Below are 15173 nucleotides of genomic sequence, written 5' to 3'. Positions count from 1 at the left end.
TGACGAGAATAGCCCACTACACACTGAGCAATGTATGGCAAGAAACTCAATTTCTATGAAGGATTTCTGCAGTAATACTTTACAGAATAATCTAATAATATTAGAAAACGAATGAAGGAAAGAAAGAATCTTAGAATTTGATGGTATATTTCCAAATGAAATCTCATTCCTATTTATAGGAATTTTCATGTCTCTTCATAAAGACATCTTTCATCAATAGGTGTCTTTTGAATAATAATGTCTTTAAAATTATTCATTTAATTATAACTATTCAAATAAAATTATTTAAATAGTTATAATTCTTTTTCAAAAAATCAAACAATATAATCTTTTGATTAATTACACCTATTCATTTATAGTTATTGGAACACTATAGATATTTGAAAATGTTCCAACAATCTCCCCCCATTTTCAAAATATTTTAGATTTTGATATTCTTAGAAATCAATTTGCATAAATGAAAGGTATCTTACGATTGAACCTTCACTTAGTGAAAACATGTTAAAGTTAATCGAAATTGTATGGTAGACTAAGCTTTGAACCAACTATTTCATTTGATTAACTGAACACATCTCACACAATGATTTCAACATCGGTCAATGCATAGTATCTAGGGACACTATTATAACCATGTGCCTGTGTCTTCTTTTCATGAGTGCTGTCAGAACCAAGCCCTTAAGCTCCTAGAAGCAGCCATACTTCTATTCACATAGGTTCCCATCAAGAGTGTTCCCGTAATTATAACACTCCAACATTTTAATGTTATGGGTCCATTAAGAGTACATTACTCATCCTTCCCTTATCATTACGGGTACCTAGCACTTTAGTCTTAGGATGGATTTATTTACAGTGCTAACAGACACATACTAATGATGTACTTTGTTTCATTGAACTCAAGACTTGACGTTATACCAAGCATTAAGTCGAGTTTCCATCATGGTGACTCTAATTAATGGGCTTGAGTCCTATCCCTTTTGAGGTCTTTTTTACTATATTTCTAGCAAGACTTTTTGTCAAAGGATCAGCCAAATTTTCACTTGACCTCACATAGTTAATAGTGATCACTCCATCAGAAATTAATTGTCGGACATAACTATGTCTTAATCCAATGTGTCTAGACTTTCCATTATATACTTGGCTATATGCCTTTGCTAGAGTAGCCTTACTATCACAACGGATAGAAATAGTTGAAATTGGCTTAGGCTATAAAGGTACATCATAAAGCGAATTTCTTAACCATTCTGCTTCTTTAGATACAGCGGCTAATGCAATAAATTCTGCTGCCATGGTGGAATCAGTAATACATGTTTGTTTCTTGAAACCCCAAGAAATGGCTCCTCCACCAAGAATGAAAATCCATTCACTAGTAGATGCATGATCTTCCAAACTTGTAATCAAACTAGCATCCGAATACCCTTCTAAAACTGGAAGATATCCATTATAACACAATCCATAGTTAATAGTTTTCTTTAAGTACCTAAGTACTCTATTCAAAGCTTGCCAATGCAAGCTACTTGGATTACTTGTGTACCTACTCAATTTCCCAACAGCATATGCAATATCTGGACTTGTACAAGTCATTATGTACATAAGACAACCAATTAGACTTGCATATTTCAATTGATCAATTTTCCTACCAACATTAGATACTAATTTTATTTGAGGATCCATGGGTGTAGATGCAGGTATACATTTGAAAAGATCAAACTTTTTAAGCATCTTTTCAATGTAATGTGATTGTGATAAAGCTATAGTGCTTTCATCTCGGGTTATTTTAATCCCAAGAATAACATCTGCTGCACCCATATCCTTCATAGCAAAGTTGTTTGATAAGAATTTTTTTTTTTGTTTTCTATTTGTTCCTAATCCGTGCCAAAAATAAGCATATCATCTACATATAAGCAAATTATGACACCTTTTCCATTTTTCATATTTGCTATATATACACTTATCGGATTCATTTATTTTATAACCATTAGCTAAAACAACATTGTCAAACTTTTGGTGCCACTGTTTTGGTGCTTGTTTAAGTCCATATAAAGATTTAACAAGTTTACAAACCTTATGCTCTTGTCCTGGAACAACAAATCCTTCCGGTTGTTCCATGTACACTTCCTTTTCCAATTCACCATTTAAAAATGCAGTTTTAACATCCATTTGGTGAACAACCAAATTATATATAGAGGTAAGTGATATTAAGAGTCTAATTGTAGCAATTCTTGCTACTAGAGCATAGGTATCAAAGTAATCAATATCTTGTTTTTGTGTAAAACCTTTGGCTACCAACCTTACTTTAAACTTATCAATGGTTCCATCGACCTTTATTTTCTTTTTGAAGATCCATTTACAACCTATTGGTTTGGAACCCGGTGGAAGATCAACTAAGATCCAAGTTTGATTTCCTATTATTGAATCTATCTCATCATTTATTGCTTCTTTCCAAAAAGCAGAGTCTTGAGATTTCATTGCCTATTCAAATGTAATAGGATCAGATTCCATATTATAACAATAAGGTATCTTATTACATATACTTTCACCTTTTCCTTCTACAAGAAACATAATAAAATCTGGTCCAAAATCTTTGACCTTTTTAATCCTCTTACTTCTACTTAATTCTTGACAAGATTCATCATTATTATCAATTTGTTCCAATGGAATCTCAATCTCATTTGAAGAATGAATCAATTGTTGTGGATGTAATTGTCTTGATATAGAATTAAATCTATTTTCATAAAAAATAGCGGCTCTTGATTCAATAACAGTATTAATTGAAATTAAATCATTTGGTTCAATTACCATGAACCTATATACCTTGCTATTATGTGCATATCCTATAAATATGCATTCAATTCCTCATTCACCTAACTTTTTACGTTTAGGTGTTGGAACTTTGATAATAGCTCTACAACCCCAAACCTTTAAATAATTAAGGTCTGGTTTCCTTTTCTTTCATTGTTTATAGGGGGTTATTTTAGTTTCCTTATTAGGAACTCTATTCAATATATGACAAGCTGTTAGAACAGTTTCTCTCCAAAAACCTTGTCGAAGATCTAAATATGATAATGATAAACCATAAATTATACATATTTTTACCCCATGTTTAATGTTTTATGGATGATTTCTCATTAGAATTAGTGAATTCGATGCTCCTAATGCTTTAATTTCATGTTTTATACTTAGGAGAGCAATGGAGAGAGAAAGGAACGAGAAACGGGCCAAAACGGAGAAAATAGGCTAAAGTACAAAATCAACACGGCCTGGAGCTCCTCACACGGGCAGACCACACGGCCGTGTCAATTTAGCAGGCTCGAATACAGCCTGAAGTAATCGAACACGGGCATGTGCCACGGGTGTGTCCCTACCGAGCCCAAGTTGAGTCCAATTTGGAAAAGGCCAATTTTGAGGGTTTTTAGGCGTTCCAAAGCCTATAAATACACCCTAGAGGAGGATAAAAAGGGAGACGGAGAAGGGGAGTAAGGAATTACCCCAAGGAAGCCGATTGATCCATCTCAGAAGCCGGATTCATCATCAAGACTGAAGATTTCTCCTCAATTTCCCTTCAGGAGTTTTGAGTTTTCTTTATGTTTTGTATTCTTTATTCTTCTAAGATGTTTTCTTATTTAGTTATGAACTAAAACCTCTAAATACCTAAGGGGAATGAAACTTAAGACGAATCTTGTTATTATTTTCTGAATCGTATGATAAATATTTAACTTGTTCTTAATTATGTGTTATTAATTCTTGTTTTGATATCCCAGATACTGATTCAAGACATGCTCTTATTCAGAGGAGGAATAAACCCTGTCTAAGAGTACTTTTGTCATAATTAAGCGGAGTTGATTACGCGCCTAGAAATAGGGTGACAAGATTTTGCCGGATTAAGGTGAAACCTAATAGGGGGATCCATAGATCGAGTTAATGTAACCCTAAAGTGTTAATTAGATAAAAGTCTCGGTTATTCAATTTAGGGATTAGACATTATTAGTCTTGAATAGGGATAATAACATAACTTAGGGATCTCTACGGAACAAGTTGAATGAATAAATAGTTCGATTCGAAGCCAAAATAACAAGTAAAGTCTAGGTGGATTTTTCCTTAGGTATTGTCTCAAGTCAATCGATTTTTCCAAAACAATTCCCCAAATCTTTTCTCTGTGCGTTCTTAGTTTAGATAATTGGTTAATTAAAACAAAACCCCATTATTCTTAGGCTAGATAATAAAAAGACAGTCATTACTAGTACTTTTGGTTCCCTTGAGTACGATATCCCGGTCTTGCCATTACTATACTATTGTTCGATAGGTGCGCTTGCCTTTTCGTCGTGATAATAGTTAGTCTAGGTTTGATCTTTATTATAAATATTTATTACTTGTTACGAATCACGCGATCAAGTTTTTGGCGCCGTTGCCGTGGAACTAAAATATTAGGAACGCTAAATTTTTATTACTTTAGCCATTTATTTTTCTTGAAATTTAATTTAATTTAATTTTTTTATTATTTATTAATTTACTTTTTCTTTCTCTTGGCAGACTTTTATAGTTTATGACTAGAAGAAACCCGTCGGGACCATTACTTTTTGACGAAGAAATTGATCGTACAGTTCGTAGAAATCAAAGAGAAATAAGGCGCAGCTTACAATACACGGAGAACGAGCAAGAAGATGATACTCAACTCCCAACCGATGAGATGGCTGAAAACCAAAGCAATCAGCTACCTCCTACAATTGTGACTAATCAAAATCCTACTCTACGTACTATGTATGATTATGCTAAACCTTCTTTAACAGGAACTGAATCTAGCATAGTTAGACCGGCTATAGCTGCAAATACTTTTGAACTAAAACCTAACACTATTCCGATGATACAGCAGTTTGTTCAGTTTGATGGTTTGCAGGATGAAGATCCTAACGCTCACTTAGCAAATTTCCTGAAATTTTGCGATACATTTAAAATCAATGGCGTTTCTGATGATGCCATTCGTCTTCGGTTATTTTCTTTTTCATTAAGGAACAAAGCTAAACAGTGGTTAAACTTGTTACCACGAGGGTCAATTACTACTTGGGAACAAATGACTGAAAATTTTTTACTAAAATACTTTCCGCTTGCTAAAACGACTAAATTACGTAATGATATCTCTTCTTTTGTGCAGATGGATTTAGAAACACTTTACGATGCATGGGAGAGATACAAGGACTTACTGAGAAGGTGCCCTCACCATGGGTTACCGCTTTGGCTGCAAGTACAAACGTTCCACAATGGTTTGAATCCCTCGACTCGGCAAATGGTTGACGCAGCTGCTGGCGGAACCACCAACAACAAAACACCTGAAGAGGCTTATGAATTCATTGAAGAAATGTTACTAAATAACTATCAGTGGCAAGTCATGAGGACTAAGCCAACAAAAATAGCCGGCGTTTATAACGTCGACTCAGTTACTATGCTGTCAAATCAGATAGAACTTTTCAATAAAAAGATTGATGGTTTTCTTAGTTCTACGCAAGTACATCCAGTAATTAGGTATGTCTCAAGCGGATGAGGTGTGCATACAGAATATCAATCATTCAATCCTACAACCGAAGAGGAACAAATCAACTATATGGGTAACAATAACTTTAGATCTCAAAATAATCCATACAGTAATACTTATAATACAAGTTGGAGGAACCACCCAAATTTCTCTTGGGGTGGTCAAGGGAATCAAAAGCCACAAAATCCTTAGGGTTTTCAACAGCCACGGTATCAACAAGAGAAGAAACCAAACCTTGAAGAGATGCTCTCTAAATTTATCTCGGTATCAGAAACCCATTTCTAAAATACCGAGACAACACTTAAAAATCAACAAGCATCGATCCAAGGGCTCGAAACTTAGATAGGCCAGCTATCCAAACTAATCTCCGAACGACCACAAGGTAGCTGGTACTCAAGGGAACACCTCAACGCAATTGATACTCAAGATAAGGAATGATTCATTGCACCTGAGCCAGAACCGAGGTAAGAAACTGTGGTAAGCAAATGGAGAGATTAGGTAGGTCAAAATACAAACAAACCAGTGACTGTTGAATATAAACCTCGTGTGCCATACCCTAACTCGACAAGGAAAAACCGCTCAGACGAACAATTCGATAAATTCCTTAAACTTTTGAAAAAAATTACATATTAACTTACCATTTATTGAAGCTTTGTCACAGATGCCAAATGAAATGAAATTTTTAAAAGAGCTTTTAGTAAATAAGCGGAAGTTGGACGAAGCATCGCATGTGGAGCTAAATGCAAATTGCTCAGTTATTCTACAGAATAAGCTACCCCACAAATTGAAAGATCTAAGGAGTTTTACAATTCATTGTTTAATTGGTAGTTTAGATATAAGTCATGCATTAGTTGATTTAGGGGCTAGTATTAACGTCATGCCTTACAAAATGTTTAAGCAACTAGGTCTTGGGAAACCTAAACAAACTAGGATGAGCATTCAATTGGCAGATAAAACTATAAGATTTCCTAAGGGTATTATTGAAGATGTACTCGTGAAAGTAGATAAGTTCATATTCCCTGTTGATTTCGTTGTTCTAGACATAGAGGAGGATAATAACACCGCTTTGATTTTAGGAAGGCCCTTTTTAGCAATTGTTAAAACAGTTATTGATGTTGGCACAGGTGAGCTTACACTACGTGTGAGAGACGAAACGATCGCCCTTCAAGCTCGTAATTCTGGCATCACATCGAACATTGAAGGTAATAGTCCACACCAATCTACTAAAACTGACAATATGACTTTGCAGAAATTAAGCTTCAAAGAAGTTCACAAGCCATGTTCCAGAAATGATAGAGGACACATTCATGAAGAATGAAGGCTACGGATAGAGGAGCTAGATGAATGGCGAGCACACAAACCGAGAACACATGATAAACCAAAACTACGTCAAAATAAGGTCGATACCTCTCCTAATCAACTTAAGGTTGGTGATAAAGTCTTACTAGATGCTGCAGATCCCCACATTATCACTACCATACCGAATGAGGAAATCTCTCTTACGATACTCAGTATTTTTCCATTCGGTACGATGGAGGTAAGTCACCCCAAGTTCGACACTTTTAAGGTAAACAAAACCTGATTAAAACCCTATTTTAATGAGATTGATAGCAGGAATGAGGAGTATAAACTCTTCAAACCACCCTGACCATTCACTAAAGAGGTAAGTCGAGCTTGGACTATAAATAAGCGCTTCTCGGGAGGCAACCTGAGCACTAACATATTTTGATTTCTTTATTTTTTATTTTTTATTTCGAACACTATAAATAATTAGATTTATCTTTGAATTGCAAAGTTTTTTAGCACACACGGCCAGGAACATGGACGTGCCTAAGATCGTGGCCAAGCAGGGGAAGAAACACGGTCGTGCAATATAGCCGTGTGGAAGCAGGACATGATCTCCCTAAAACACGGGATGCGATAAATCCCTACGGCTGTACGACATAGCCGTGGGTGAACTTGATAAGAGAACACGGGCGTAGGAATGGAAAAACACGAGCGTGCCAAGGGCAAGGCTTGATTCTGTTTCTTCGACATGGGCGTGAGACACGCCCGTGCCGTGAAGCTGTGGACAACAATACACGGGCGTGGTACCTTAACATACGTGCGTAGGAGAAGCGAACAAAGCTAGGCACGGCCGTGCGATATGGCCGTGGGCCACACACGCCCAAGACACACTGGTGTTGGATAGTAGCCGGGCACGATCTAAATTGCAAAATTCGAAAAACACGGGCTCACTTTCAGAGTACATGGGCGTGGCTCTAAGCCGTGTGGTTTTCCCCTATATAAGCAAACCACTATTTATTTTCTTCTTCCTTTTAAAACCCTAGCCGAAATCTCCCCTTCTCCACTCCCTAATCCTTTCCGACCACCATTCCCTAGATTCTCATTTCCCTAACCCCCAAACAATCATAAAATCCACTTCCCCTGCATTAATACTTACTTTCCCATTTCTTTTCCCTCTATTTGCCTTCCACACGGCTGTACCCCCTGCCACGCCCGCGCGTAGCCTCCAACTTCATTTTTAAAGTTCAATCTCTCTCCCTTAGCACTTTCAATGTTATCTTCAAGAGGAAAGAAAACCGTCGTACCAGCCTCGAAGAAGAGGAATTCACCGATGTGCTCTCGGGTTCGATTTCGGAAAAGGGCTCCACACATCTCATCGCAAACCATCCAGTGATGAAGATGTTTAGAAATATTTATTTTATTATTTTATGTTTTTAATTTTTATTCAAACTACTTTTTATTTTTTATTTTTATTTTTATTTTTAGCAGATTTAATATTTTATTATAAATTTCGGTTATTTCTTTTCGAGTATTTATTCTTCCTACTATCCCCTAAAAAGTTCCTGATTTTATCACAGTTATATAGAGCTCTTAAGCTCATCCTCACATAGGAACTAAAACTCCACCGGAAAAGGTTCTCCACGACTGCCATGTCCTGCTCGACCACGACCATAGCTACTACTAGATATAATATTCTTTTGGCGCAGGACTTATGGCCTAATGAACCTCTACGACCGTCGGAGTATCCTCCTCAACTCTTGAACCGATCACTCTCCAAAACTCTAGTTCGAGGAATTCATCATACAGGAAGTTTCACTTCTCTCCCTATCTTATTTTTATACTCTAATATCTATCTTTGTACATTGAGGGCAATGTACATCTTAATTGTGAGGGGAGTATTTATTTCATTACCAGAAAAATCCCTGAATAATCATCTTGTTCTCTTGAAAAAAGTCTCATATCATATTTAGGATAAATTTTAATTAATTTATGATTTTGATTGATATATCTTGAATTAAAACATAGGGATTTATGCATTAATTATTTAAACTTTAAGATAATAGAGAATCAAGCATGATGAGTTGATTTTTAAGAATTCAAAATCTTAGGCTGTTTCCCCAAGTCTAGGTATTACTTTGAATTGGAATTCACGAGTCTAAACATCAAAAAGCCATAATTTTTGTGAGATTTTTGAACCTTTTGAGCATCTATTCATCCTTTCATGCTAACTTTTATTATTGCTTTGAGTGCGTCAGTATTAAACTGTTATTCTAGAACTTGCTTGATTATGCATGTCGAGACCACACCATTTGATTTGATATATCAAAATGATTAAGGCAATTAGGATTAACCCACTCATGCCATGAAAAGCCTACCCCCACGATTAATCCCTAGTAAACCTCCTTGAGCCTAACAAACCAATTTTTGTATTACCTTTAATATTAACCTTTAACCCATTATTGAAATCCCCTAAATTAATCCCTATTTTTGTCGAGATTGAGTTGAATGGATTGCCTAGCAATGTTTTGTTCTTGATATTTAGTCAATATTTTTTAACTTGTTCTTAAATAAGCTCTGTTGTACGCAAGTGAAGATTAACTCTTTTTCTAGTTAGGCAATTTTTCAATTCAATCTCGATTCTAACCCTTTCTTTCAGCTTGTGACCACACCCCCCTAACCAAGCCGCACTACAACCCTTTAAAGACCTTTTGATTGATGTATCATCTTAAATTATAGTGGTGGAGATTTGATTTTCATGCAAGCCTATGGTAATGACTTTTCATTATTGACTATTGAGTGCTTCATTTATTGTCCTTAAACACCTCGAGTGATTTGAATGAATCTTTAGTGAGGATGTGAAACTCTGTGATATTCTGAATCAAAGGTAATTACTTAGATGCAGAGAGACACCTATGTTTGCATGATTAAATACTTAACTTGGAATGTTTGAAACTTTTATGTTCTTTTAGTTGAATTCTCAATGTATGATTACCTATGGATTATTTTGAGATATTATCGATAAGAATTATAAGTTGAGGAGAATTTATTTTGATTATGAGATGAGGATTTTACTTAAGGACAAGCAAATGCTTAAGTTTTGGGGGTATTTGATAAACCATAAGTTATACATATTTTTACCCCATGTTTAATGCATTTTATGGATGATTTCTTATTAGAGTAGTGAATTCGATGCTCCTAATGCTTTAATTTCATGTTTTATACTTAGGAGAGCATAGGAGAGCAAAAGGAACGAGAAACGGGCCAAAACCGGAGAAAATAGGCCAAAGTACGAAATCAACAAGGCCTAGAGCTTCTCACAAGGGCAGACCACATGGCCGTGTCAATTTGGCAGGCTTGATCATGGCCTAAAGTAATCGAACACAGGCGTGTCCCTACTGAGCCCAAGTTGAGTCCAATTCAGAAAATGCCAATTTTGAGGGTCTTTAGGCATTCCAAAGCCTATAAATACACCCTAGAGGAGGAGAAAAAGGGAGACGGAGAAGGGGGTTAAGGAATTACCCCAAGAAAGCCGATTGATCCATCTCAGAAGTCGGATTCATCATCAAGACTGAAGATCTCTCCTCAATTTCCCTTCAGGAGTTTTGGGTTTTCTTTATGTTTTGTATTCTTTATTCTTCTGAGATGTTTTCTTATTTAGTTATGAACTAAAACCCCTAAATACCTAAGGGGAATGAAACCTAAGACGAATCTTGTTATTATTTTCTGAATCGTATGATAAATATTTAACTTGTTCTTAATTATGTGTTATTAATTCTTGTTTTGATATCCCAGGATACTAATTCAAGACATGCTCTTATTCAGAGGAGGAATAGACCCTGTCTAAGAGTACTTTTGTCATAATTAAGCGTAGTTGATTACGCGCCTAGAAATAAGGTGACAAGATTTTGCAGGATTAGGGTGAAACCTAATAGGGGGATCCATAGATCGCGTTAATGCAACCTTAGAGTGTTAATTAGAGAAAAGTCCTTGTTATTCAATCTAGGGATTAGACGTTATTAGTCTTGAATAGGGATAATAACATAACTTAGGGATCTCTAAGGAACAAGTTGAATGAATAAATTGTCCGATTCGGAGCCAGAACAACAAGTAAAGTCTAGGTGGATTTTTCCTTAGGTATTGTCTCAAGTCAATCGATTTTCCCAAAGCAATTCCCCAATTCTTTTCTCTGTGCGTTCTTAGTTTATATAATTGGTTAATTAAAACAAAACCCCATTATTCTTAGGCTAGATAATAAAAAGACAATCATTACTAGTACTTTTGGTTCCCTTGGGTACGACATCTCGGTCTTGCCATTACTATACTATTGTTCGATAGGTGCGCTTGCCTTTTTGTCGTGATAATAGTTAGTCTAGGTTTGATCTTTATTATAAATATTTATTACTTGTTACGAATCACGCGATCAGATAACATTGAATTTACCATTTCGGTCAAGACTCTATTTTTCCTTTTAGCTACACCATTTTGTTGTGGTGTGTAAGGGGCTGAAACTTGATGGATAATCCCAGTGGATTCAAAATAACTTGGATTATAGTATTCTCCACCTCTATCTGATCTTAAGCACTTGATAAATGATTCACACTGAAGTTTAAATTCAGATTTATAAACTTTAAATTTATCAAGTGCTTCATCTTTTGAATGCAATAACTATACATAACAATATCTAAAACAATCATCAATAAAAGTAACAAAATATTTCTTTCCACCTAATGTAGGAGTATTATGCATGTCACATAAATCACTATGTATCAAATCAAGCAATTTTGTTTTTCTTTTAACCTTAGGTGCTCTATTAGTCTGTTTGAACTTTCTCTTGAATGGTTTAGTAGTCTGTACTTCCTCCATAACATGCACTTTGGCATTTTCAGAATTTAGATTCTGATCTTGCTTTCGATATTCTTCTTCAATACGAAGATGATTTGCCAAAGCCTCAAGAGATATTTCCTCTTTCTTATGTTTTAGACTTTTTTTAAAGTCTTTCCAAGATGGAGAAAGTTTATCTATTATGGAAGATACAACAATCATTTCATCCATTTTCATATCATATTGCTTGAATTGATTCAGCATCTTTTCAATATCACAGAATTATTCCATAACAGAACGACCATCAACCATTTGATAATTATTGAAACGACTGACAAGAAATTTCTTACTTGTAACATCCTCGGTCATGTATCTTGTCTCCAATTTGTCCCATAATTTTTTAACAGTGACCTCGTTTTGGTAGGTATCGAGCAAACCATCAGATAAACCATTCAATATGTGGCCCATGCACATGTAATCAGCATTGTCCCATTTTTGTCTTTCTCGGGTTGCAGCAACAAATTCGTTTTCAGTCTCGTCAGGTCTTGGAGTATCCAAAACATAAGAAATCTTCAAAGTTGATAATAAGAAGTGCATCTTTTTCTGCCATCGTCGAAAATTGCCACCATCAAACCGATCAAGTTTGACAAAATTGGAAGCCAACGCCCTTAGTGTTCCACTTTCATGAGTTGTGGTAGTCATCATGAAATATAACCTTAAAATTGTTAGTACAAATCTTCGGTGAGGAAAATCTCAAACACACAAACGGAACTCGAACAGAAGAAGAAATAGGACAAGCTCCAAGGCGTGTATCAAGCCACTATCTTTAAGGTTATATTTACCCCCACCTATCTTCGGTGTGCAAACGAGTTCCAAGCAAATTAACCTCGAGGATACAATGAAGCCAATGACTATTTGCGTTTTGCACTGATGAGAATAGCCCACTACACACTGAGCAATGTATGACAAGAAACTCAATTTCTATAAAGGATTTCTGCAGTAATACTTTACAGAATAATCTAATAATATTAAAAAAACCAATGAAGGAAAGAAAGAATCTTAGAATTTGATGGTATATTTCCAAATGAAATCTCTTTCCTATTTATAAGAATTTTCATGTCTTTTCATAGAGACATCTTTCATCAATAGGTATTTTTTGAATAATAATGTCTTTAAAATTATTCATTTAATTATAACTATTCAAATAAAATTATTTAAATAGTTATAATTCTTTTCAAAAATCAAACAATATAATCTTTTGATTAATTACACCTATTCATTTATAGTTATTGGAACATTATAAATATTTAAAAATGTTCTAACAGATTGGACTCACTACATGAAAGTTGCATAGATAATGTCTACAATATATATATATATATATATATATATATATATATATAGTAATTAATATTAAGATTACTTCATTATTAAATATGAATGAAAAACTTCAACAATCCTACAATCAAATATTAAAAGTAAATATTAATACAGAAAGTTAATATCATAAAAACGAGATCAAGGAAATTGATGACTTGATGACATGAAAGCCGGTGAGTAAAGCCCTGGTCAACTATGGCTATAACTATAAGAGTTCTAATACAATAACGAATTTAATGTTTCAAGATAATTATTAAGTTAATTAACCGTATTTTTAAATTTTTTAAATGTAATATAATGATAAAATGTTTCCTACATTTGGGCTTTGAGTTTGGAAGTATATTTATGTTAGGTAAGGATTTGATAAATATTTTTTTGAAGGATGGCTAATATGCTTAATTCAACATTGAAAAGTTATTTTGGTTTAGGGTGGGTTTGGATGAGCAGTTAGGTGTGATTCAGTGCGTTTAACTTACTTTTTGTCTCATATTACAGTATCGTTATAGTATCTAATCGCAAGTAAACACACCGTCCATCCAAATCCACTCTTAATCATGTTGTGGACAAAAAATAAAAATAAAGTGATTTGGGTTAATTATAGAGAGGTTTTTAGTTTTGGTCAAAAGTGAAAAATAAATGTTACGTGTTAGTCATTCAATAGGTTAATGTGTTACGTCAATAACCTGTTAGTAGATTAATGAAATTTTTAACGATAGTGATTAATTTGGACAATTATCTTAATTAGAGTGACTAAATTAAGAAAAAAATTAGAGTGATCAAAATAGCACAAATCTAAAATGTCCTATTTTTAGAGTAACTATGGATGTAATTTACCCATTATTCTTTTAGAAGTAGTGACTGGTTAAAGCTGGAATTTGGGTGAAGCGATAAATTTTTTAGAGAGTCAGAACTAAATTATAAATATTTTGTACGCTCAAAATGTAAATTTATCTTGTATTAATTTATAATTTCATCATTTCTTGAAGGGATTAAATAGAAAATATTTTATTTTGAGAGATCTATAATATAAGTTTACCATATATTAATTTCTAATTTTATCTTTTATAGAAAGACAAAAAAGTAATTTTTTCAATTTGAGCGACCAAACCCTTGCTCACCCTCTAAATTCGCCTACAATAGAATCTAAAATTAATATCAACTAAAAGTTTAAACATAAATTTTTTGCATTCCACTCGTGATTCAATCAAATAATAAATTTATTTATTTTTAGATAGACTTTTAATACAATACAAACTTAAATATTGTATAACATTACATGTAAATATTAAATGTTTATCGCTAGTTATTAGTATTTTTAATTCATTAATAAATTACCTAATTTTAATTTTAATTTTAATTGTAGATATTTGAAAAATATGAGTATTCAAGCAGGCCAAGAAAGTTCAGAACATGGTAAGAGGAAAGCGATTTCGATAAACTTGGGCCAATCTAGTTTTTTATTCTCAGTTTAAACGTTGAGGGGATGTAGCTCAGATGGTAGAGCGCTCGCTTAGCATGCGAGAGGTACGGGGATCGATACCCCGCATCTCCATTTTAATGTTTTTCTCTTAAGGTTTTTTAATACTTCAAACAAGCTCAGTTCAGTGCGCTGCTATTCTCTAGCCGGTGGAATATTTTCTGTTAAAACCTGTGCTTACAAACCTAAATTTTTTAAGTTCTTTCTTCAGCGATAATAGGTAAAACCATCTTTCCATTGTTGATGATATGTGAATATATATGTGTATATATATATAGTTTCAATGAAAAACAATCAGTTCATTGTTCTTAGTTTTGTTCAATGCTCATTCATTTTCAATTTCTCATTACTGGTATCATATTTTTCATTAAAGGGGAGAATTGATCATCCATCTTAAACATGTATTTACTTTATATAATAATCCTTAAAAATACATTTAAACTATAACATAATAAAATTCATTAAATTTACTATCTCCTATGTGCTAATTTTTTTTTTTAAAAAAAGTCTAGAAATTATCATGTTTGTCCAAACAAGGTACATTATTAGGATGGACCCTTCCATTTCTCAAGCCATGAGCATTGAGGCAATATGATGAAGTTTTGCCTTTTTGCTTCTCATTTCCCAAGTTAATGTTTTTCATGGTAATTGTAAATGCCCAAATTTGACAGGGCCTTAATAACA

The 15173-nt window shown here is 34.0% G+C and overlaps 2 non-coding genes across 2 annotated transcripts; one reads left to right on the top strand and one right to left on the bottom strand.

Annotated features, from left to right (window-relative positions):
• Positions 1–5113: 5113 nt before the first annotated feature.
• On the bottom strand, positions 5114–5220 carry LOC128281073 (small nucleolar RNA R71). The gene has a single exon (XR_008271288.1). It is a non-coding gene; the product is annotated as a small nucleolar RNA R71 (small nucleolar RNA).
• Positions 5221–14491: 9271 nt separating this feature from the next.
• TRNAA-AGC (transfer RNA alanine (anticodon AGC)) lies at positions 14492–14564 on the top strand. The gene has a single exon. It is a non-coding gene; the product is annotated as a tRNA-Ala (tRNA).
• The last annotated feature ends 609 nt before the right edge of the window (positions 14565–15173 follow it).

This window comes from Gossypium arboreum, chromosome 9 (assembly GCF_025698485.1).
Source record: "Gossypium arboreum isolate Shixiya-1 chromosome 9, ASM2569848v2, whole genome shotgun sequence".
In the NCBI taxonomy this organism is placed as follows: Eukaryota; Viridiplantae; Streptophyta; class Magnoliopsida; order Malvales; family Malvaceae; genus Gossypium; species Gossypium arboreum.
The sequence above is the reverse complement of the archived record's forward strand: the minus strand, read 5'-3'. Positions and strand labels throughout refer to the sequence as shown.